The sequence below is a fragment of the Oncorhynchus kisutch genome, unplaced genomic scaffold (genome assembly GCF_002021735.2).
Source record: "Oncorhynchus kisutch isolate 150728-3 unplaced genomic scaffold, Okis_V2 scaffold3444, whole genome shotgun sequence".
In the NCBI taxonomy this organism is placed as follows: domain Eukaryota; kingdom Metazoa; phylum Chordata; class Actinopteri; order Salmoniformes; family Salmonidae; genus Oncorhynchus; species Oncorhynchus kisutch.
Window position 1 is genome coordinate 415,612 of NW_022265389.1, and position 22,500 is coordinate 438,111.

The 22,500-nt window shown below is 47.2% G+C and overlaps 1 pseudogene; it reads left to right on the forward strand.

Moving 5' to 3' along the window:
- Window positions 1-22,500, forward strand: part of LOC116371612 (F-actin-uncapping protein LRRC16A-like) — an 87,562-nt pseudogene that overhangs the window by 13,289 nt on the left and 51,773 nt on the right.

Sequence of the window (22,500 nt, forward strand, 5' to 3'; positions counted from 1 at the left end):
GGAATAGGGAATAGACTCTGGAGAGTTATTAAGGAGGGGGAATAGGGATTAGACTCTGGAGAGTTATTAAGGAGGGGGAATAGGGATTAGACTCTGGAGAGTTATTAAGGAGGGGGAATAGTTATAGGGAATAGACACTGGAGAGATATTAAGGAGGGGGAATAGGTATAGAGAATAGACTCTGGAGAGATATTAAGGAGGGGGAATAGGTATAGGGAATAGACACTGGAGAGATATTAAGGAGGGGGAATAGGTATAGGGAATAGACTCTGGAGAGATATTAAGAAGGGGCAAGCTACTGGTTTCATTTGGCAAGCTACTGGTTTCATTTGGCAAGCTACTGGTTTCATTTGGCAAGCTACTGGTTTCATTTGGCAAGCTACTGGTTTCGTTTGGCAAACCACTGGTTGCGTTTGGCAAGCTACTGGTTTCATTTGGCAAGCTACTGGTTTCATTTGGCAAGCTACTGGTTTCATTTGGCAAACTACTGGTTGCGTTTGGCAAGCTACTGGTTTTATTTGACAAGCTACTGGTTTCGTTTGGGAAGCTACTGTTTTTATTTGGCAAGCTACTGGTTTCGTTTGGCAAGCTACTGGTTTCGTTTGGCAAGCTACTGGTTTCATTTGGCAAGCTACTGGTTTCATTTGGCAAGCTACTGGTTTCATTTGGCAAGCTACTGGTTTCATTTGGCAAGCTACTGGTTTCATTTGGCAAGCTACTGGTTTTGTTTTACTACAGGTGTAAATATGCTATGAGAGAGACATATTATGTTTCTAGAGAGTGTGTGTGTGTGTGTGTGTGTGTGTGTAGTCCTACCATCATTGATCCTACTAGATAGCAGTATAGTGGTAGTGAGCTGGCTGTAGACTGCTGAGGTTGTCACTGAGCCCTGTGATTGAAGGGTAAATTCAACTCCATCGGCTGCCTGAATTCTATTGTTCTAGAATTCTATTGTTCTAGAATTCTATTGTTCTAGAATTCTATTGTTCTAGAAGTCTATTGTTCTAGATTCTATTGTTCTATAATTATATTGTTCTAGATACTATTGTTCTAGATTCTATTGTTCTAGAATTCTATTGTTCTAGATTCTATTGTTCTAGATTCTATTGTTCTAGATTCTATTGTTCTAGATTCTATTGTTCTAGATTCTATTGTTCTAGATTTGATGCTGCTAGTGCCAACTGACAGACAGAAGCAGGGGTTTGAGTCCCAGGGCCTGACAGACAGACAGAAGCAGGGGTTTGAGTCCCAGGGCCTGACAGACAGACAGAAGCAGGGGTTTGAGTCCCAGGGCCTGACAGACAGACAGACAGACAGACAGACAGACAGACAGACAGACAGACAGAAGCAGGGGTTTGAGTCCCAGGGCCTGACAGACAGACAGACAGAAGCAGGGGTTTGAGTCCCAGGGCCTGACAGACAGACAGAAGCAGGGGTTTGAGTCCCAGGGCCTGACAGCAGTTGACTCTTTCTCCCTCCACAGCTCATTGCTCCAGTCTAGTGACTAGTTTCCTCATGAGATTCATTCATCATCAACTACTTGTATTGTGTTTGATGGCACCGGCCCAACCAATCATTTCTTCATCTCCGACGTTCAGCTATACTCTTAGGAAGAAAGGTGGTTTGTAGAACCTAAAAGGGTTCTTCGACCGTCCCCAGACGTCAGAGGGTCAGAACGTTTGTAGAACCTAAAAGGGTTCTTCGACCGTCCCCAGACGTCAGAGGGTCAGAACGTTTGTAGAACCTAAAAGGGTTCTTTGACCGTCCCCAGACGTCAGAGGGTCAGAACGTTTGTAGAACCTAAAAGGGTTCTTCGACCGTCCCCAGACGTCAGTGGGTCAGAACGTTTGTAGAACCTAAAAGGGTTCTTCGACCGTCCCCAGACGTCAGAGGGTCAGAACGTTTGTAGAACCTAAAAGGGTTCTTCGACCGTCCCCAGACGTCAGAGGGTCAGAACGTTTGTAGAACCTAAAAGGGTTCTTCGACCGCCCCCAGACGTCAGTGGGTCAGAACGTTTGTAGAACCTAAAAGGGTTCTTCGACCGTCCCCAGACGTCAGAGGGTCAGAACGTTTGTAGAACCTAAAAGGGTTCTTCGACCGTCCCCAGACGTCAGAGGGTCAGAACGTTTGTAGAACCTAAAAGGGTTCTTCGACCGTCCCCAGACGTCAGAGGGTCAGAATGTTTGTCAAACCGTGTTTTCATTTCTTAGTGTTGTAGATCTACTGTAGTATTATGGGGAAACCCTGAATGGAGGCAGTCAGGAGGAGTTTTACAACACAGACACAGACAGTATCATACTAGCTGGGGCTTGTGTTGGCTGTGTGCTCATACAGAGAACAATATTATCATGTAGGAGTCTGTTATACAGTAGAAATGGAACACTGGAATTTATCTGAAGTCTGTGGAATTCAATTTACTCCACCCAGGCGGAAAAACAGAGAGAGAAAGAGAGAGTGGGAGGGGAGGGAGAGAGAGAGAGAGAGGGGGGGGGGGGGGGGGGGGTGGGAGGAGAGAGAGAGAGGGGGGGGGAGGGGGGAGAGAGAGAGAGTGGGAGGGAGAGAGAGAGTGAGGGAGAGAGAGAGAGAGAGAGAGAGGTGGAGAGAGAAAGAGAGAGGTGGAGAGAGAGAGAGAGAGAGAGAGAGAGAGGGAGAGAGAGGGAGCGGAAGACTGAAGGAGAGAGCGAGAGGAGAAAGAGAGAGAAGGAGAGAGAAAGAGAGAGGGAGAGACAGCATGAGAATGAAATGCTGACTTCACATAACAGCCGTTCAGCTCGGCTCACTGAACAAATAAGTGACTGTTTAAAGTATTTGTTGTTCCACTAGAGAGAACATAATTAGGGAGGAAGTGGCATAGAGAGAACGTAACAGAAGCAGACGGGCACCCATCGTCTGACCTCCCTGTTCAAGATTTTATTACATTAAATTAGAAAGGAGTAAAACAAAAAGCTACATTATTATGTCTCTGGGTTAGTGTGACAGAGAGGAAAACAGATGGACATTTTAAATAGGGTATTTTCTGTATATTTTCCATCTTTATTAAATACTCCTCTTAGTTGTCTGTCTTCCTGGTGCGTAAATATCCCTCCGGGTATGGAGATGGTTGCCTTACCTGTGTGTGTGTGTGTGTGTGTGTGTGTGTGTGTGTGTGTGTGTGTGTGTGTGTGTGTGTGTGTGTGTGTGTGTGTGTGTGTGTGTGTGTGTGTGTGTGTTTCCTGTTAACTCATTAGACCCTGATGAGGTGGGTCACTGCTGTCTGTCACTGCTGCAGGGACATACAACTGGCTTTGTCACGTGTCTCTGTTTTCCCCAACAGTGTCTATAAAACGGCATGACAGTGCACATGGCGTGTGAGTATTATCTATTTCAGAGTTAGTTACAGACGTCTGTCAAACACACATCCTGTCAACGTCACTCCAAGCTGTCTTTAACTAGTGGGAAAGAAGCCTGAGGCAGGTCTCTCATAATAAGGACGTTACGTGTGATAAATCAGAAGGAATGGATGAGGGATAGAGGGATGACAGGATGAAGGAAGAGGGATGACGGGATGAAGGAAGAGGGATGACAGGATGAGGGATGACGGGATGAAGGAAGAGGGATGACAGGATGAAGGAAGAGGAGATGGAGGGATGACAGGATGAAGGAAGAGGGATGACGGGATGAAGGAAGAGGAGATGGAGGGATGACAGGATGAAGGATGACAGGATGAAGGAAGAGGGATGACGGGATGAAGGAAGAGGGATGACGGGATGAAGGAAGAGGGATGACAGGATGAAGGAAGAGGGATGACGGGATGAAGGAAGAGGGATGACAGGATGAAGGAAGAGGGATGACGGGATGAAGGAAGAGGGATGACGGGATGAAGGAAGAGGGATGACAGGATGAAGGAAGAGGAGATGGAGATGGAGGGATGACAGGATGAAGGAAGAGGTATGGAGGGATGATGGGATGAAGGAAGAGGGATGACAGGATGAAGGAAGAGGGATGACAGGATGAAGGAAGAGGGATGGAGGGATGACGGGATGAAGGAAGAGGAGATGGAGGGATGAAGGAAGAGGGATGGAGGGATGACATGATGAAGGATGATAACATCACTCCGTCAGAAGGAAGATCCCTGAGGACCTGCAGACCCAGAGGAGTCTGTTCCAGCATCACTGGTTCACCTGATTCAAAACTGTTCCAGCATCACTGGTTCACCTGATTCAAAACAGTTCCAGCATCACTGGTTCACCTGATTCAAAACTGTTCCAGCATCACTGGTTCACCTGATTCAAAACTGTTCCAGCATCACTGGTTCACCTGATTCAAAACTGTTCCAGCATCACTGGTTCACCTGATTCAAAACTGTTCCAGCTGTTTCATGAATTCTTCACATTCCCAGTTTGCCCATTGGTTGAATTCTTCACATTCCCAGTTTGCCCATTGGTTGAATTCTTCACATTCCCAGTTTGCCCATTCCAGTTTGCCCATTGGTTGAATTCTTCACATTCCCCGTTTGCCCATTGGTTGAATTCTTCACATTCCAAGTTTGCCCATTGGTTGAATTCTTCACATTCCCAGTTTGCCCATTGGTTGAATTCTTCACATTCCCAGTTTGCCCATTGGTTGAATTCTTCACATTCCCAGTTTGCCCATTGATTGAATTCTTCACATTCCCAGTTTGCCCATTGGTTGAATTCTTCACATTCCCAGTTTGCCCATTGGTTGAATTCTTCACATTCCCAGTTTACCCATTGGTTGAATTCTTCACATTCCCAGTTTACCCATTGGTTGGAAAGTGGAGTGGCAACGTTAATGTGTATCGTTTCCTTTAATCTGTGGGCTTCAGCCTTCATTATGCCTGGTTAGGTTAGTCACAGCTCTGTAACACTGTCACAGGTGTCCCTGTGCTAACTGGGTATCCTACATTATGTCTGGCTTGTAGTGGTGCATTATACATGAGACGGTCATTAGTGGTTAGGTTAGTCACAGCTCTGTAACACTGTCACAGGTGACCCTGTGCTAACTGGGTATCCTACATTATGCCTGGTTAGGTTAGTCACAGCTCTGTAACACTGTCACAGGTGACCCTGTGCTAACTGGGTATCCTACATTATGCCTGGTTAGGTTAGTCACAGCTCTGTAACACTGTCACAGGTGTCCCTGTGCTAACTGGGTATCCTACATTATGCCTGGTTAGGTTAGTCACAGCTCTGTAACACTGTCACAGGTGTCCCTGTGCTAACTGGGTATCCTACATTATGCCTGGTTAGGTTAGTCACAGCTCTGTAACACTGTCACAGGTGTCCCTGTGCTAACTGGGTATCCTACATTATGTCTGGCTTGTAGTGGTGCATTATACATGAGACGGTCATTAGTGGTTAGGTTAGTCACAGCTCTGTAACACTGTCACAGGTGACCCTGTGCTAACTGCCGGGCCGTATCCTACAGTAATGTCTGGCTAGCTGGGCTAGTGGACCGTACGCTGCTGTGAGGTGTGACTGACTCTTACTGTACAACCTTTAGCAGTTAGCACTGCATTCCTCTGAGAGAGAGAGAGAGAGAGAGAGAGAGAGAGAGAGAGAGGTGTTTATCATTAACCATACACATTAATACCATTTGAAATGGTAATATATCTGGTCAAAATGTCTGGAAAGCCTGTAGAATCTGGGAGTGGGTCCTCATTCAGCCTGGGGTTACACTCCATAGTAGAGGTTACGCCCATCATGACTGTGTAGTGAGGGGAAGTAGAGGTGGAGGAGCCAAGCCAGGCCTTTAGTCCTCTCTGCTCTGGGTTTAGTCTAGTGAACCAACCACCTGGGACACTGCTGGGACCTGCTTACTGTGGACAATTTAAATGAATACTGTCACCACCTGGCTGTACAACCAAGGTACATGAACAGAGTACACAACTGGATTTTAGCTTCCTCAGTTCACAGGGGAGGAGGTGTAACAGCCATGTGTCACCCTGCCTCCCAGCATGCGTCAGGCCCAGTCTCAGAGAACAGTCATGTGTCTCCCTGCCTCCCAGCATGCATCAGACCCAGTCTCAGAGAACAGCCATGTGTCTCCCTGCCTCCCAGCATGCATCAGACCCAGTCTCAGAGAACAGTCATGTGTCTCCCTACCTCCCAGCATGTGTCAGACCCAGTCTCAGAGAACAGTCATGTGTCTCCCTGCCGACCAGCATGCATCAGACCCAGTCTCAGAGAACAGCCATGTGTCTCCCTGCCTCCCAGCATGCATCAGACCCAGTCTCAGAGAACAGCCATGTGTCTCCCTGCCTCCCAGCATGCATCAGGCCCAGTCTCAGAGAACAGCCATGTGTCTCCCTGCCTCCCAGCATGCATCAGACCCAGTCTCAGAGAACAGCCATGTGTCTCCCTGCCTCCCAGCATGCATCAGGCCCAGTCTCAGAGTTACAGCCATGTGTCTCCCTGCCTCCCAGCATGCATCAGACCCAGTCTCAGAGAACAGCCATGTGTCTCCCTACCTCCCAGCATGCATCAGGCCCAGTCTCAGAGAACAGCCATGTGTCTCCCTACCTCCCAGCATGCATCAGGCCCAGTCTCAGAGAACAGTCATGTGTCTCCCTGCCTCCCAGCATGCGTCAGGCCCAGTCTCAGAGAACAGCCATGTGTCTCCCTGCCTCCCAGCATGCATCAGGCCCAGTCTCAGAGAACAGCCATGTGTCTCCCTACCTCCCAGCATGCATCAGGCCCAGTCTCAGAGAACAGTCATGTGTCTCCCTGCCTCCCAGCATGCGTCAGACCCAGTCTCAGAGAACAGCCATGTGTCTCCCTGCCTCCCAGCATGCATCAGGCCCAGTCTCAGAGAACAGTCATGTGTCTCCCTGCCTCCCAGCATGCATCAGGCCCAGTCTCAGAGAACAGCCATGTGTCTCCCTGCCTCCCAGCATGCATCAGACCCAGTCTCAGAGAACAGTCATGTGTCTCCCTGCCTCCCAGCATGCATCAGGCCCAGTCTCAGAGAACAGCCATGTGTCTCCCTGCCTCCCAGCATGCATCAGGCCCAGTCTCAGAGAACAGCCATGTGTCTCCCTGCCTCCCAGCATGCATCAGGCCCAGTCTCAGAGAACAGCCATGTGTCTCCCTGCCTCCCAGCATGCATCAGGCCCAGTCTCAGAGAACAGTCACGTGTCTCCCTGCCTCCCAGCATGCATCAGGCCCAGTCTCAGAGAACAGCCATGTGTCTCCCTGCCTCCCAGCATGCATCAGGCCCAGTCTCAGAGAACAGCCATGTGTCTCCCTGCCTCCCAGCATGCATCAGGCCCAGTCTCAGAGAACAGTCATGTGTCTCCCTGCCTCCCAGCATGCATCAGGCCCAGTCTCAGAGAACAGCCATGTGTCTCCCTGCCTCCCAGCATGCATCAGGCCCAGTCTCAGAGAACAGCCATGTGTCTCCCTGCCTCCCAGCATGCATCAGGCCCAGTCTCAGAGAACAGCCATGTGTCTGTCTCCCTGCCTCCCAGCATGCATCAGACCCAGTCTCAGAGAACAGCCATGTGTCTCCCTGCCTCCCAGCATGCATCAGGCCCAGTCTCAGAGAACAGCCATGTGTCTCCCTGCCTCCCAGCATGCATCAGGCCCAGTCTCAGAGAACAGCCATGTGTCTCCCTGCCTCCCAGCATGCATCAGGCCCAGTCTCAGAGAACAGCCATGTGTCTCCCTGCCTCCCAGCATGCATCAGGCCCAGTCTCAGAGAACAGCCATGTGTCTCCCTGCCTCCCAGCATGCATCAGGCCCAGTCTCAGAGAACAGTCATGGACCGTTGTGTTTGTTTTTGCTCTTGTGTGGTTCATGGGTATTGTTCCCTGCAGAGGAAACTAGGCTTGTCAGCTCAACTCTGACTGGGAGCTGGTCCAGTGGCTTACTTCCTCTACAGCCCTGGGTAAACACACACACACACACACACACAGTGGGCCTGCCAGTGAGGGCATGGGAGTGCAGGCAGGGTGGGAGGGGCATGGGATCGCAGGCAGGGTGGGAGGGGCATGGGAGCGCAGGCAGGGTGGGAGGGCATGGGAGCGCAGGCAGAGTGGGAGGGGCATGGGATCGCAGGCAGGGTGGGAGGGGCATGGGAGCGCAGGCAGGGTGGGAGGGGCATGGGAGTGCAGGCAGTGTGGGAGGGGCATGGGATCGCAGGCAGGGTGGGAGGGGTATGGGAGCGCAGGCAGGGTGGGAGGGCATGGGAGCGCAGGCAGGGTGGGAGGGGCATGGCAGAACAGTCTGTGGCCAGAACTGCCCTGCTACCACTGCTCTATGCTAGTTTTCTGTGGAATCCGTTGTGCTTTTGGAATAGCAGATAGGTTGATGGAGAACACACAGATAGGTTGATGGAGGACACACAGATAGGTTGATGGAGAACACGCAGATAGGTTGATGGAGAACACACAGATAGGTTGATGGACCTATCAACCTATCTGCGTGTTCTCCATCAACCCATCTGTGTTCTCCATCAATCTATCTGTGTGTTCTCCATCAACCTATCTGTGTGTTCTCCATCAACCCATCTGTGTGTTCTCTATCAACCCATCTGTGTGTTCTCCATCAACCCATCTGTGTGTTCTCCATCAACCCATCTGTGTGTTCTCCATCAACCCATCTGTGTGTTCTCCATCAACCCATCTGTGTGTTCTCTATCAACCCATCTGTGTGTTCTCCATCAACCCATCTGTGTGTTCTCCATCAACCCATCTGTGTGTTCTCCATCAACCTATCTGCGTGTTCTCCATCAACCCATCTGTGTTCTCCATCAACCCATCTGTGTGTTCTCCATCAACCTATCTGTGTGTTCTCCATCAACCCATCTGTGTGTTCTCCATCAACCCATCTGTGTGTTCTCTATCAACCCATCTGTGTGTTCTCCATCAACCCATCTGTGTGTTCTCCATCAACCCATCTGTGTGTTCTCCATCAACCCATCTGTGTGTTCTCCATCAACCCATCTGTGTGTTCTCCATCAACCCATCTGTGTGTTCTCCATCAACCTATCTGTGTGTTCTCCATCAACCCATCTGTGTGTTCTCCATCAACCTATCTGTGTGTTCTCCATCAACCCATCTGTGTGTTCTCCATCAACCCATCTGTGTGTTCTCCATCAACCTATCTGGTAAACCAAAAGTTAATGAACTATCACATTGGTTCCATTGCACCAGGCAAGAAAACAACTAGTATTTGAAGCCATGTCTACTGGTCTGGTCTGTGTCTGTCCTCTCCATACCTATTTTTAGCCCAGAGACCACGCTTATCACGGTCCACTAATGGTTCACTTCTGGTTGCTCTCTCTCTGTAGAGGAGTGGCAGAGATTTGGCCTCAGCTAGCAGACCTCAGACCTGGGATGAGACGGGCTTTAATTTGGGTCAAATTACATGGTGTTTCATCCACCATCAGCCACATGACTACGACTGGTTAAGCTGCTTTTAAAGAGAACAGGCCATCGTGGTGTCCTGATCCGAAGGCCTTTTATAGCTGACCACTGACCAGACTCGATGACGTTATGAGGTCATATCCTGGTTTAATCAGGGGGGGGGGGGGGGGGGGGGGGTGTTTACATTGATAAATCCAGTTAATTCGATACTATAAAATATTGGTTGAAATGGAATCTTGTGTGCATTGTCATGCAGCTTTTTGGGCTTTGATGAAGTGGACAAAGTCTGGAATGACGTTCTCAAGCTGTTGTTCAGCGTACAGTATATTGTAGGTCACTCCAGAAGTCCAGATCTGCAGTACTACTACCACTGCTCTACTACCACTGCTCTACTACCACTGCTCTACTACCACTGCTCTACTACCACTGCCCTACTACCACTGCTCTACTACCACTGCTCTACTACCACTGCTCTACTACCACTGCTCTACTACCACTGCCCTGCTACCACTGCTCTACTACCACTGCCCTGCTACCACTGCTCTACTACCACTGCTCTACTACCACTGCCCTGCTACCACTGCTCTACTACCACTGCTCTACTACCACTGCTCTACTACCACTGCCCTGCTACCACTGCTCTACTACCACTGCTCTACTACCACTGCTCTACTACCACTGCCCTGCTACCACTGCTCTACTACCACTGCCCTGCTACCACTGCTCTACTACCACTGCTCTACTACCACTGCCCTGCTACCACTGCTCTACTACCACTGCTCTACTACCACTGCTCTACTACCACTGCCCTGCTACCACTGCTCTACTACCACTGCTCTACTACCACTGCTCTACTACCACTGCCCTGCTACCACTGCTCTACTACCACTGCCCTGCTACCACTGCTCTACTACCACTGCTCTACTACCACTGCTCTACTACCACTGCCCTGCTACCACTGCTCTACTACCACTGCTCTACTACCACTGCCCTGCTACCACTGCTCTACTACCACTGCTCTGCTACCACTGCTCTACTACCACTGCCCTACTACCACTGTCCTACTACCACTGCTCTACTACCTACTACCACTGCTCTACTACCATTGCTCTACTACCACTGCCCTGCTACCACTGCTCTACTACCACTGCCCTGCTACCACTGCTCTACTACCACTGCTCTACTACCACTGCCCTGCTACCACTGCTCTACTACCACTGCTCTACTACCACTGCCCTGCTACCACTGCCCTACTACCACTGCCCTGCTACCACTGCTCTACTACCACTGCCCTACTACCACTGTCCTGCTACCACTGCCCTGCTACCACTGCTCACATAGCTAGTTCTCTATGATATCCACAATGATAAATGCACTAATCGTTAGCATGATGAAGATTAGCTCACATAGCTAGTTCTCTATGATGTCCACAGTGATACATGCACTAATTGTTAGCATGATGAAGATTAGCTCACATAGCTAGTTCTCTATGATGTCCACAATGATAAATGCACTAATCATTAGCATGATGAAGACTAGCTCACATAGCTAGTTCTCTATGATATCCACAATGATAAATGCACTAATCGTTAGCATGATGAAGATTAGCTCACATAGCTAGTTCTCAATGATATCCACAATGATAAATGCACTAATCGTTAGCATGATGAAGATTAGCTCACATAGCTAGTTCTCTATGATGTCCACAGTGATACATGCACTAATCGTTAGCATGATGAAGACTAGCTCACATAGCTAGTTCTCTATGATGTCCACAGTGATACATGCACTAATTGTTAGCATGATGAAGACTAGCTCACATAGCTAGTTCTCTATGATGTCCACAGTGATACATGCACTAATTGTTAGCATGATGAAGACTAGCTCACATAGCTAGTTCTCTAGTTTGTTTGTGTGTTTTGACTTGACTTAAAAGTCATTGTAACCTTGGTTCACAGGCGCATGAAGTGTAATATAGCCTTCTTCCTTTCCTCCCTTCCTCCCTCCCTCCGTCCTCAAGTGTTGCTCCATTATGAAGCTATCTGATAATGTTATAATGAGGCCCAGCTGGGAGGCAGTTAGCACTCCTAACAAATTTGGTCAATTCCAGAAGAATCTACAGTCTCTTGCACACACACACACACACACACACACACACACACACACACACACACACACACACACACACACACACACACACACACACACACACACACACACACACACACACACACACACACACACACACACACAGAGTGTTGCTCAGCTGAGGAGTTCTGGGTTGTTACTCGGTCCTGCAGTCAGAGAGATCTCTTTATGTAAAACCAGATCTGGAGTTCAGCATGGTGAGGGGTTGGCTGACTGTTTCTATATTCAGTATGGTGAGGGGTTGGCTGACTGTTTCTATATTCAGTATGGTGAGGGGTTGGCTGACTGTTTCTCTGTTCAGTATGGTGAGGGGTTGGCTGACTGTTTCTATATTCAGTGTGGTGAGGGGTTGGCTGACTGTTTCTATATTCAGTGTGGTGAGGGATTGGCTGACTGTTTCTATGTTCAGTGTGGTGAGGGGTTGGTTGAGTGTTAAATTCCACATCTCTGTGCTTCTCTTTCAACTCCCCCTCTCAGCTTGTCTTGACATGACAGCCCAGATTACAGAGTATGGTCACAGGCAGGGGTCCACCTTGAAGCCTTCCTCCCTGGGTCGTAGTTCACAGTGGATAACTTCCTCTCTGGGTCTTAGTCCACAGTAGATAACTTCCTCTCTGGGTCTTAGTCCACAGTGGATGACTTCCTCTCTGGGTCTTAGTCCACAGTGGATGACTTCCTCTCTGGGTCTTAGTCCACAGTGGATGACTTCCTCCCTGGGTCTTAGTCCATAGTGGATAACTTCCTTTCTGGGTCTTAGTCCACAGTGGATAACTTCCTCTCTGGGTCTTAGTCCACAGTAGATAACTTCCTCTCTGGGTCTTAGTTCACAGTGGATAACTTCCTCCCTGGGTCGTAGTTCACAGTGGATAACTTCCTCTCTGGGTCTTAGTCCACAGTGGATAACTTCCTCTCTGGGTCTTAGTGCCAGTTTCTCTGCTATAAACTAAAGTTCTCTCAGTGGCAGTGACCAGTCATTACATTCAGTGGTTTATAACTTAGACAGTTCAGAGTATAGTGTTTGCGTGAGAGTGATTGTTGCTTAGGGGTTGTGTGAAAACATGTGTTAGATTAGAATGCCTAACCATGCCACATGTACAGCACCAGAGGAGGAGAAGCTACATTTAGATCACACACACAGACACTATGGTCAGTATAATTATAGGTCCTGATATATAATCCATACGTGGTCATATAAAGAGCTTCATGTGCTTCATGAGAGAGAGACAGAGACAGAGAGAGAGAGTGTTCCCATGGGAACACATGCTCCACAGGACAGTGAGGAGTGATGATAGAGTGTTGTCTAGACCACTATCTGGTCTGCCTCCAGGCTCCCTGCATATCTACAGTACCTCAGACCTGTCTGGTCTGCCTCCAGGCTCCCTGCATATCTACAGTACCTCAGACCTGTCTGGTCTGCCTCCAGGCTCCCTGCATATCTACAGTACCTCAGACCTGAGGTCTGCCTCCCTGCATTTCTACAGTACCTCAGACCTGTCTGGTCTGCCTCCAGGCTCCCTGCATCTCTACAGTACCTCAGACCTTTCTGGTCTGCCTCCAGACTCCCTGCACCTCTACAGTACCTCAGACCTGTCTGGTCTACCTCCCTGCACCTCTACAGTACCTCAGACCTGTCTGGTCTACCTCCATGCATCTCTACAGTACCTCAGACCTGTCTGGTCTACCTCGCTGTATCTCTACAGTACCTCAGACCTGTCTGGTCTACCTCCCTGTATCTCTACAGTACCTCAGACCTGTCTGGTCTGCCTCTAGGCATCTCTACAGTATCTCAGACCTTAGCTCTTATCCTTGAGAAGAGTAATTAGCATTCACCTCTAATGAGTCCTCCTGGGAACCAACCAGTAACACTACAACAACCCTGTCATCTCGTCACAGCATCTGTCTGGGAAACACACCACACTGCAGGAAACCCCCTCTGCTAGTGGGAATCAGTCCTATCGCCATTGGTTGGTTTTTAGTTCTACTGCAGATAGATTTGGTGGTTTTCAGATTCAACAGGCCATATGTTGGTTCTATAAACAAAGCTGTTCTTTCATCAGGCCCACTGTTTCTGTTGCTGTCATACTTTATCTCGTGCCAATTCTGTGTTTTGGTTTTAGGAGATACCCTACAGTCCTCCATACATCAGACAGTATTGTCAGCATGTCTGTTGTTCTCCTGTATCCATAAGATATATCTGTTCTCCTCCTGTATCCATTAGATATATCTGTTCTCCTCCTGTATCCATTATATATGTCTGTTCTCCTCCTGTATCCATTAGATATATCTGTTCTCCTCCTGTATCCATTATATATGTCTGTTCTCCTCCTGTATCCATTAGATATGTCTGTTCTCCTCCTGTATCCATTAGATATATCTGTTCTCCTCCTGTATCCATTAGATATGTCTGTTCTCCTCCTGTATCCATTAGATATATCTGTTCTCCTCCTGTATCCATTATATATGTCTGTTCTCCTCCTGTATCCATTAGATATGTCTGTTCTCCTCCTGTATCCATTAGATATATCTGTTCTCCTCCTGTATCCATTAGATATATCTGTTCTCCTCCTGTATCCATTAGATATATCTGTTCTCCTCCTGTATCCATTAGATATATCTGTTCTCCTCCTGTATCCATTATATATGTCTGTTCTCCTCCTGTATCCATTAGATATGTCTGTTCTCCTCCTGTATCCATTAGATATATCTGTTCTCCTCCTGTATCCATTAGATATGTCTGTTCTCCTCCTGTATCCATTAGATATATCTGTTCTCCTCCTGTATCCATAAGATATATCTGTTCTCCTCCTGTATCCATTAGATATGTCTGTTCTCCTCCTGTATCCATTAGATATATCTGTTCTCCTGCCGGGGCGGCAGGGTAGCCTAGTGGTTAGAGCGAAATCCCAGAGCTGACAAGGTACAAATCTGTCGTTCTGCCCCTGAACAGGCAGTTAACCCACTGTTCCTAGGCCGTCATTGAAAATAAGAATTTGTTCTTAACTGACTTGCCTCGTTAAATAAAGGTAAAATAAAGGTAAAATAAAAAAATAAAAAATATCCAGTAGATATATCTGTTCTCCTCCTGTATCCATTACAGATGTCTGTTCTCCTCCTGTATCCATTAGATATATCTGTTCTCCTCCTGTATCCATTAAATATATCTGTTCTCCTCCTATATCCATTAGATATATCTGTTATCCTCCTATATCTAGTAGATATGTCTGTTCTCCTTCTATATCCATTAGATAAAATAAGAAAATACAGGTAACTCCCAGAATAAAGGAAACCCCAGCATCAAGTGGCTTAATATTGGGTTGGGCCACCATGAGCCAGAACAGCTTCAATGTGCCTTGGCATAGATTCTACAACTGCCTGGAACTCTATTGGAGGGATATGACATCATTCTTCCATGAGAAAATCCATCAGTTGGTGTCTTCTTGTTGATGGTAGAAGAAAAGTCTGTCTCAGGCGTGTCTCCCATAAGTGTTCAATTAGGTTGAGATCCGGTGACTGAGACACACACACACACGCGCACACACACACACACACACACCCTTTAAACCCCCTTTGCTTTTTTGAAAGCCTCTTTGAGACCCCTCTTTCAAAGTTACTGAGATCACTTCTTGCAGCCAAAACAATAGGCAACTTAATTACCTCAGGAACCACATTTGTGTTGAAGCACTTGTTTTCAATATATATAGTGTTTCCTTTATTTAGCCAGTTACCTTTATGTTTAGCTGAAAATCAATTCCCCCCCCCCATAGAGTAGCTATCTAGACTTCATGGTGCTATTTGTCCTCATAGAGTAGCTATCTAGACTACATGGTGCTATTTGTCCTCGTAGAGAAGCTAGCTAGACTACATGGTGCTATTTGTCCTCAGAGTAGCTATCTAGACTACATGGTGTTATTTGTCCTCATAGAGTAGCTAGCTAGACTTCATGGTGCTATTTGTCCTCATAGAGTAGCTATCTAGACTACATGGTGCTATTTGTCCTCATAGAGTAGCTAGCTAGACTACATGGTGCTATTTGTCCTCGTAGAGAAGCTAGCTAGACTACATGGTGCTATTTGTCCTCATAGAGTAGCTATCTAGACTACATGTTGCTATTTGTCCTCATAGAGTAGCTAGCTAGACTACATGGTGCTATTTGTCCTCATAGAGTAGCTAGCTAGACTACATGGTGCTATTTGTCCTCATAGAGTAGCTAGCTAGACTACATGGAGCTATTTCCCCCCCATAGAGTAGCTAGCTAGACTACATGGAGCTATTTCCCCCCATAGAGTAGCTAGCTAGACTACATGGTGCTATTTCCCCCCATAGAGTAGCTAGCTAGACTACATGGTGCTATTTCCCCCCATAGAGTAGCTAGCTAGACTACATGGTGCTATTTCCCCCCATAGAGTAGCTAGCTAGACTACATGGTGCTATTTCCCCCCCATAGAGTAGCTAGCTAGACTACATGGAGCTATTTCCCCCCATAGAGTAGCTAGCTAGACTACATGGTGCTATTTCCCCCCATAGTGTAGCTAGCTAGACTACATGGTGCTATTTCCCCCCATAGAGTAGCTAGCTAGACTACATGGTGCTATTTCCCCCCATAGTGTAGCTAGCTAGACTACATGGTGCTATTTCCCCCCATAGAGTAGCTAGCTAGACTACATTGCAGTATACCTTCTTTCTTTATCCCTCTCTGGTTCACATCTCTTCCTTTTATCTAATTCCCTGTTTAATGCTTCTAGCAGATCATACCAAACATCTGCTGATTCTCTTTGAAGACCTCAGCCAGTGACGTCTGTCTTGTCTATAGCTTAGATGTAGACGGAGCCTGGCTCACCAGGTGAAAGTAACAGCAGGTGAAAGACACATGGTTGGGAATACGAATTAGCCTAGATCTACCTCTTGCTGGGTAGGATTCCTGATATGAATCCAAGGAGCACTGTGAAGCCAGACAGCAAGACAAAGTCCTGCTCAAGCAGACAATACAGGATCATTTCATGTTATCATCCACTACCAGCTCTGTGAGTCTGAATGCTATCTGGCTCTGCTGGTGTGTGTCTACTCTGTGTTTGCACAGCAGTGTGTGGCTTTGAAATGCCTTAAAGTGTGTGGAGGGAGTCAGTCACTCTTGAAACGGAGGTTTACACCTCTTTCTTCTCAGTCAGTACGATATCTTCAGAAGGTTTTTCTTTTGTTTTCTAAGAGCTGGAGATTGAAAAAGATTCTGAAGTATCTCAGTCCTCATGAACAGAAACTTATTTTCACAACCCAGAGACATTTTCAGTCAGTCAGTACTAGCTACATTCTGCTATGATACAAGGATATAGTACTAGCTACATTCTGCTATGATACAGGGTTATAGTACTAGCTACATTCTGCTATGATACAGGGTTATAGTACTAGCTACATTCTGCTATGATACAGGGTTATAGTACTAGCTACATTCTGCTATGATACAGGGTTACAGTACTAGCTACATTCTGCTATGATACAGGGATATATTACTAGCTACATTCTGCTATGATACAGGGATATGGTACTAGCTACATTCTGCTATGATACAGGGTTATAGTACTAGCTACATTCTGCTATGATACAGGGTTATAGTACTAGCTACATTCTGCTATGATACAGGGTTATAGTACTAGCTACATTCTGCTATGATACAAGGATATAGTACTAGCTACATTCTGCTATGATACAAGGTTATAGTACTAGCTACAATCTGCTATGATACAGGGTTATAGTACTAGCTACATTCTGCTATGATACAAGGATATAGTACTAGCTACATTCTGCTATGATACAGGGTAATAGTACTAGCTACATTCTGCTATGATACAGGGTTATAGTACTAGCTACATTCTGCTATGATACAGGGTTATAGTACTAGCTACATTCTGATATGATACAGGGTTATAGTACTAGCTACATTCTGCTATGATACTGGGTTATAGTACTAGCTACATTCTGCTATGATACAGGGTTATAGTACTAGCTACATTCTGCTATGATACAGGGTTATAGTACTAGCTACATTCTACTATGATACAGGGTTATAGTACTAGCTACATTCTGCTATGATACAGGGTTATAGTACTAGCTACATTCTGCTATGATACAGGGATATAGTACTAGCTACATTCTGCTATGATACAGGGATATAGTACTAGCTACATTCTGCTATGATACAGGGTTAAAGTACTAGCTACATTCTGCTATGATACAGGGTTATGGTACTAGCTACATTCTGCTATGATACAGGGTTATAGTACTAGCTACATTCTGCTATGATACAGGGTTATAGTACTAGCTACATTCTGCTATGATACAGGGTTATAGTACTAGCTACATTCTGCTATGATACAGGGTTATAGTACTAGCTACATTCTGCTATGATACAGGGTTATAGTACTAGCTACATTCTGCTATGATACAGGGATATAGTACTAGCTACATTCTGCTATGATACAGGGATATAGTACTAGCTACATTCTGCTATGATACAGGGTTAAAGTACATCTTTGAATGATTCTACTGTGTCACCAGTGACATTCTATTTAGTGTGGAAAGGCCCCATTATCATTCTGTGGCTGGTGAGACATTCACAATTTTTTATTGGCTGTTATCTTCTATTATATAGAATGTGTCCCAAATGGCACCCTATTCCCTATGGACCCTGGTCAAAGGTAGTGCACTATGTAGGGAATAGGGTGCCATTTGGGACATATAGGTGGGGTACTGTTTGTTAATGTCTGTTCATGCAGTGAAAGGTAGATCTGAATGAGCAAGGTATGTGAGGTGAATTACCTGGTGTTTTCCCCAGTAGTTAGTTCAGGTACAATAGTTCACTGATGTGTAAGTAAGGGTTGGGTTGGTTCAGCCCTTTACACTCATATCCATTTACGGGTTGAAAATGGCAGATTAGGCCACTGATAAGCCCCGTGGCTGTAGAGTAACATGCTGTTAATGACGTCAGAGCTCAGTCTCTACTCATCACAGCTCTGTAGGGGTTTTGACTGACAGCCGGTCAGAGCTCAGTCTCTACTCCTCACAGCTCTGTAGGGGTTTTGACTGACAGCCGGTCAGAGCTCAGTCTCTACTCATCACAGCTCTGTAGGGGTTCTGACTGACAGGCCGGTCAGAGCTCAGTCTCTACTCCTCACAGCTCTGTAGGGGTTTTGACTGACAGGCCGGTCAGAGCTCAGTCTCTACTCATCACAGCTCTGTAGGGGTTCTGACTGACAGGCCGGTCAGAGCTCAGTCTCTACTCCTCACAGCTCTGTAGGGGTTCTGACTGACAGGCCGGTCAGAGCTCAGTCTCTACTCCTCACAGCTCTGTAGGGGTTTTGACTGACAGGCCGGTCAGAGCTCAGTCTCTACTCCTCACAGCTCTGTAGGGGTTTTGACTGACAGGCCGGTCAGAGCTCAGTCTCTACTCCTCACAGCTCTGTAGAGGTTTTGACTGACAGCCGGTCAGAGCTCAGTCTCTACTCCTCACAGCTCTGTAGGGGTTTTGACTGACAGCCGATCTGAACTTAAGCACCTCAAGCGACAGGAAGTTGTCCACCATCCCTCCTGTTGATTGGACAACTTTTACACATGTTGTTGTTGTCTGAATGAGGGAAGTGCTGTACATCCTGAGGAGTCGATGTGTTCTGAAAGATGTTTTAGGATTATAATAAATACCTCTGATGTCATACAAGCAAACCACACACCCTTCCAGACGTGGACTTTACATTTCCACATCATATAAAACTCATTTACAGTGTCAACGTTTATAATCACTATGTTACATATACAGATACCAGATGACATGTTGTCATCCCCTGAGTTGTTCTGAACAGAATGAACCTATGTTTGTCTGTTGTGAAGAGCATTTTGCAGCAGAACACTCTCCTGAATGCTCCCAGGTCTCCTTTCTGTAAGCAAACGAACGTACCACCTGTTTCTCTGAATTGTCTTGTGAAAGTCTAACGCTGTAAGATCCTATTGTCTAACTGAATCATGTTGGTAATACAACGATCTTATCAAATGATGCCCACCAGACGCAGATTGTGATTTATAATGGGAGGGGTTTTGGATTGCATAAAACAATAACAGTAGCCTGTGTTCCAAACAAAACAACTACAAGTGTGCTTGTTCTTAGTGTATTGAAATGACTTAGGAACTGTATACACTTTGGAGGGGTGTGTACTGTAGACACTAGAAGACACCAGTTAGTCCTCTCCCTCAAACCCCCAGTCTGGAGAGGTGTGTACTGTAGACACTAGAAGACACCAGTTAGTCCTCTCCCTCAAACCCCCATTCTGGAGAGGTGTGTGGCCACTAGAAGACACCAGTTAGTCCTCTCCCTCAAACCCCCAGTCTGGAGAGGTGTGTACTGTAGACACTAGAAGACACCAGTTAGTCCTCTCCCTCAAACCCCCAGTCTGGAGAGGTGTGTGGCCACTAGAAGACACCAGTTAGTCCTCTCCCTCAAACCCCCAGTCTGGAGAGGTGTGTACTGTAGACACTAGAAGACACCAGTTAGTCCTCTCCCTCAAACCACCAGTCTGGAGAGGTGTGTGGCCACTAGAAGACACCAGTTAGTCCTCTCCCTCAAACCCCCAGTCTGGAGAGGTGTGTACTGTAGACACTAGAAGACACCAGTTAGTCCTCTCCCTCAAACCCCCAGTCTGGAGAGGTGTGTGGCCACTAGAAGACACCAGTTAGTCCTCTCCCTCCAACCCCCAGTCTGGAGAGGTGTGTGGCCACTAGAAGACACCAGTTAGTCCTCTCCCTCAAACCCCCAGTCTGGAGAGGTGTGTGGCCACTAGAAGACACCAGTTAGTCCTCTCCCTCAAACCCCCAGTCTGGAGAGGTGTGTGGCCACTAGAAGACACCAGTTAGTCCTCTCCCTCCAACCCCCAGTCTGGAGAGGTGTGTGGCCACTAGAAGACACCAGTTAGTCCTCTCCCTCAAACCCCCAGTCTGGAGAGGTGTGTGGCCACTAGAAGACACCAGTTAGTCCTCTCCCTCCAACCCCCAGTCTGGAGAGGTGTGTGGCCACTAGAAGACACCAGTTAGTCCTCTCCCTCAAACCCCCAGTCTGGAGAGGTGTGTGGCCACTAGAAGACACCAGTTAGTCCTCTCCCTCCAACCCCCAGTCTGGAGAGGTGTGTGGCCACTAGAAGACACCAGTTAGTCCTCTCCCTCCAACCCCCAGTCTGGAGAGGTGTGTGGCCACTAGAAGACACCAGTTAGTCCTCTCCCTCAAACCCCCAGTCTGGAGAGGTGTGTGGCCACTAGAAGACACCAGTTAGTCCTCTCCCTCAAACCCCCAGTCTGGAGAGGTGTGTGGCCACTAGAAGACACCAGTTTGTCTCCTCCCTCCATTGCTGACATAAGGATACGTTGGATGAACCCAGACTTCCCTGGATAAATAAAGGTTAAAGGTGCAATATTGCAGAAATCGCTCAGCCATTTCCTGGTTGCTAAAATTCGACTTGTTCGCCTAATTTCAGTTTACCTGAGAAACAAGAAATGTATTGTGTAGAGAATCATTGTACACATCTAAACCGCTGTGAAATATATTTTCCAAGACCAAAAAGATTGTATTTTCAGCAGTTTGAAGCTGATGTACAAAACCCGAAAGTAAAAGATGCAAAAAGACTAAACTTAATAACGGGAAGCGTAGAAATAGCGGCACATAGAACAGATCTACCGCTTCTTAGACTTGCTTTCAAAGAGAATGACGGCTCTATAAATCACATTTCTACGTGAGGTCAAAGTCATTGTTGGGCCGGCTGGTTGTCATTGTTGTCGTGATGTCATTATAGTCAGGAGGGCCGTAATCAAATCAATGGAATGTGTCCGTCACAGAATGTGTCCCTACTGTATGTCTCTCTGAGGCATCTGGTCAGAACTAGTGGATTACAGGGATAACGGTGCCGTTCTGGAAGCAGGTCCAGCCCTGTCCGCCTTGGTAGAGACTAGAGGAATCTGGTCAGAACTAGTGGATTACAGGGATAACGGTGCCATTCTGGAAGCAGGCCCAGCCCTGTCAGCCTTGGTAGACTAGAGGAATCTGGTCAGAACTAGTGGACTACAGGGATAACGGTGCCATTCTGGAAGCAGGCCCAGCCCTGTCAGCCTTGGTAGAGACTAGAGGAATCTGGTCAGAACTAGTGGACTACAGGGATAACGGTGCCATTCTGGAAGCAGGCCCAGCCCTGTCAGCCTTGGTAGAGACTAGAGGAATCTGGTCAGAACTAGTGGACTACAGGGATAACGGTGCCATTCTGGAAGCAGGCCCAGCCCTGTCAGCCTTGGTAGAGACTAGAGGAATCTGGTCAGAACTAGTGGACTACAGGGATAACGGTGCCGTTCTGGAAGCAGGCCCAGCCCTGTCAGCCTTGGTAGACTAGAGGAATCTGGTCAGAACTAGTGGACTACAGGGATAACTGTGCCGTTCTGGAAGCAGGCCCAGCCCTGTCAGCCTTGGTAGAGACTAGAGGAATCTGGTCAGAACTAGTGGATTACAGGGATAACTGTGCCGTTCTGGAAGCAGGTCCAGCCCTGTCAGCCTTGGTAGACTAGAGGAAACAGTTTCACCTGTAGCCTCTGGAGGTGATCAGGGCCCACAGATAGTTATGGACTGAGGGTTCTTTACGTGAAGGATTCAAACTGCAGTAATATCTAGTGTTTTTGCAGCATATATTGTGGTTTGAGACCCCGGTGTGTACTGTTTAAATACTGCATGTCCTTAAATAGTAAGGGAAGATGGTCCTCAGTCTGTAAAACCTTCTCTAGGCAGGTTGAGGTTGGGGCTTGAGGTTTAGAATTAATGTCTGTGAACTTCATTTCCATTTTATAATGAATTTAGCCAGCAGCCATTTTCCTGTGTTTACCAAAGGAAACAGAATCCCTTCCTATCTGGGTGCTGACTGAAGACTGAGGGAGGATCTATAGAATACCATGGTCAGGAAACATGTACGGGGTTG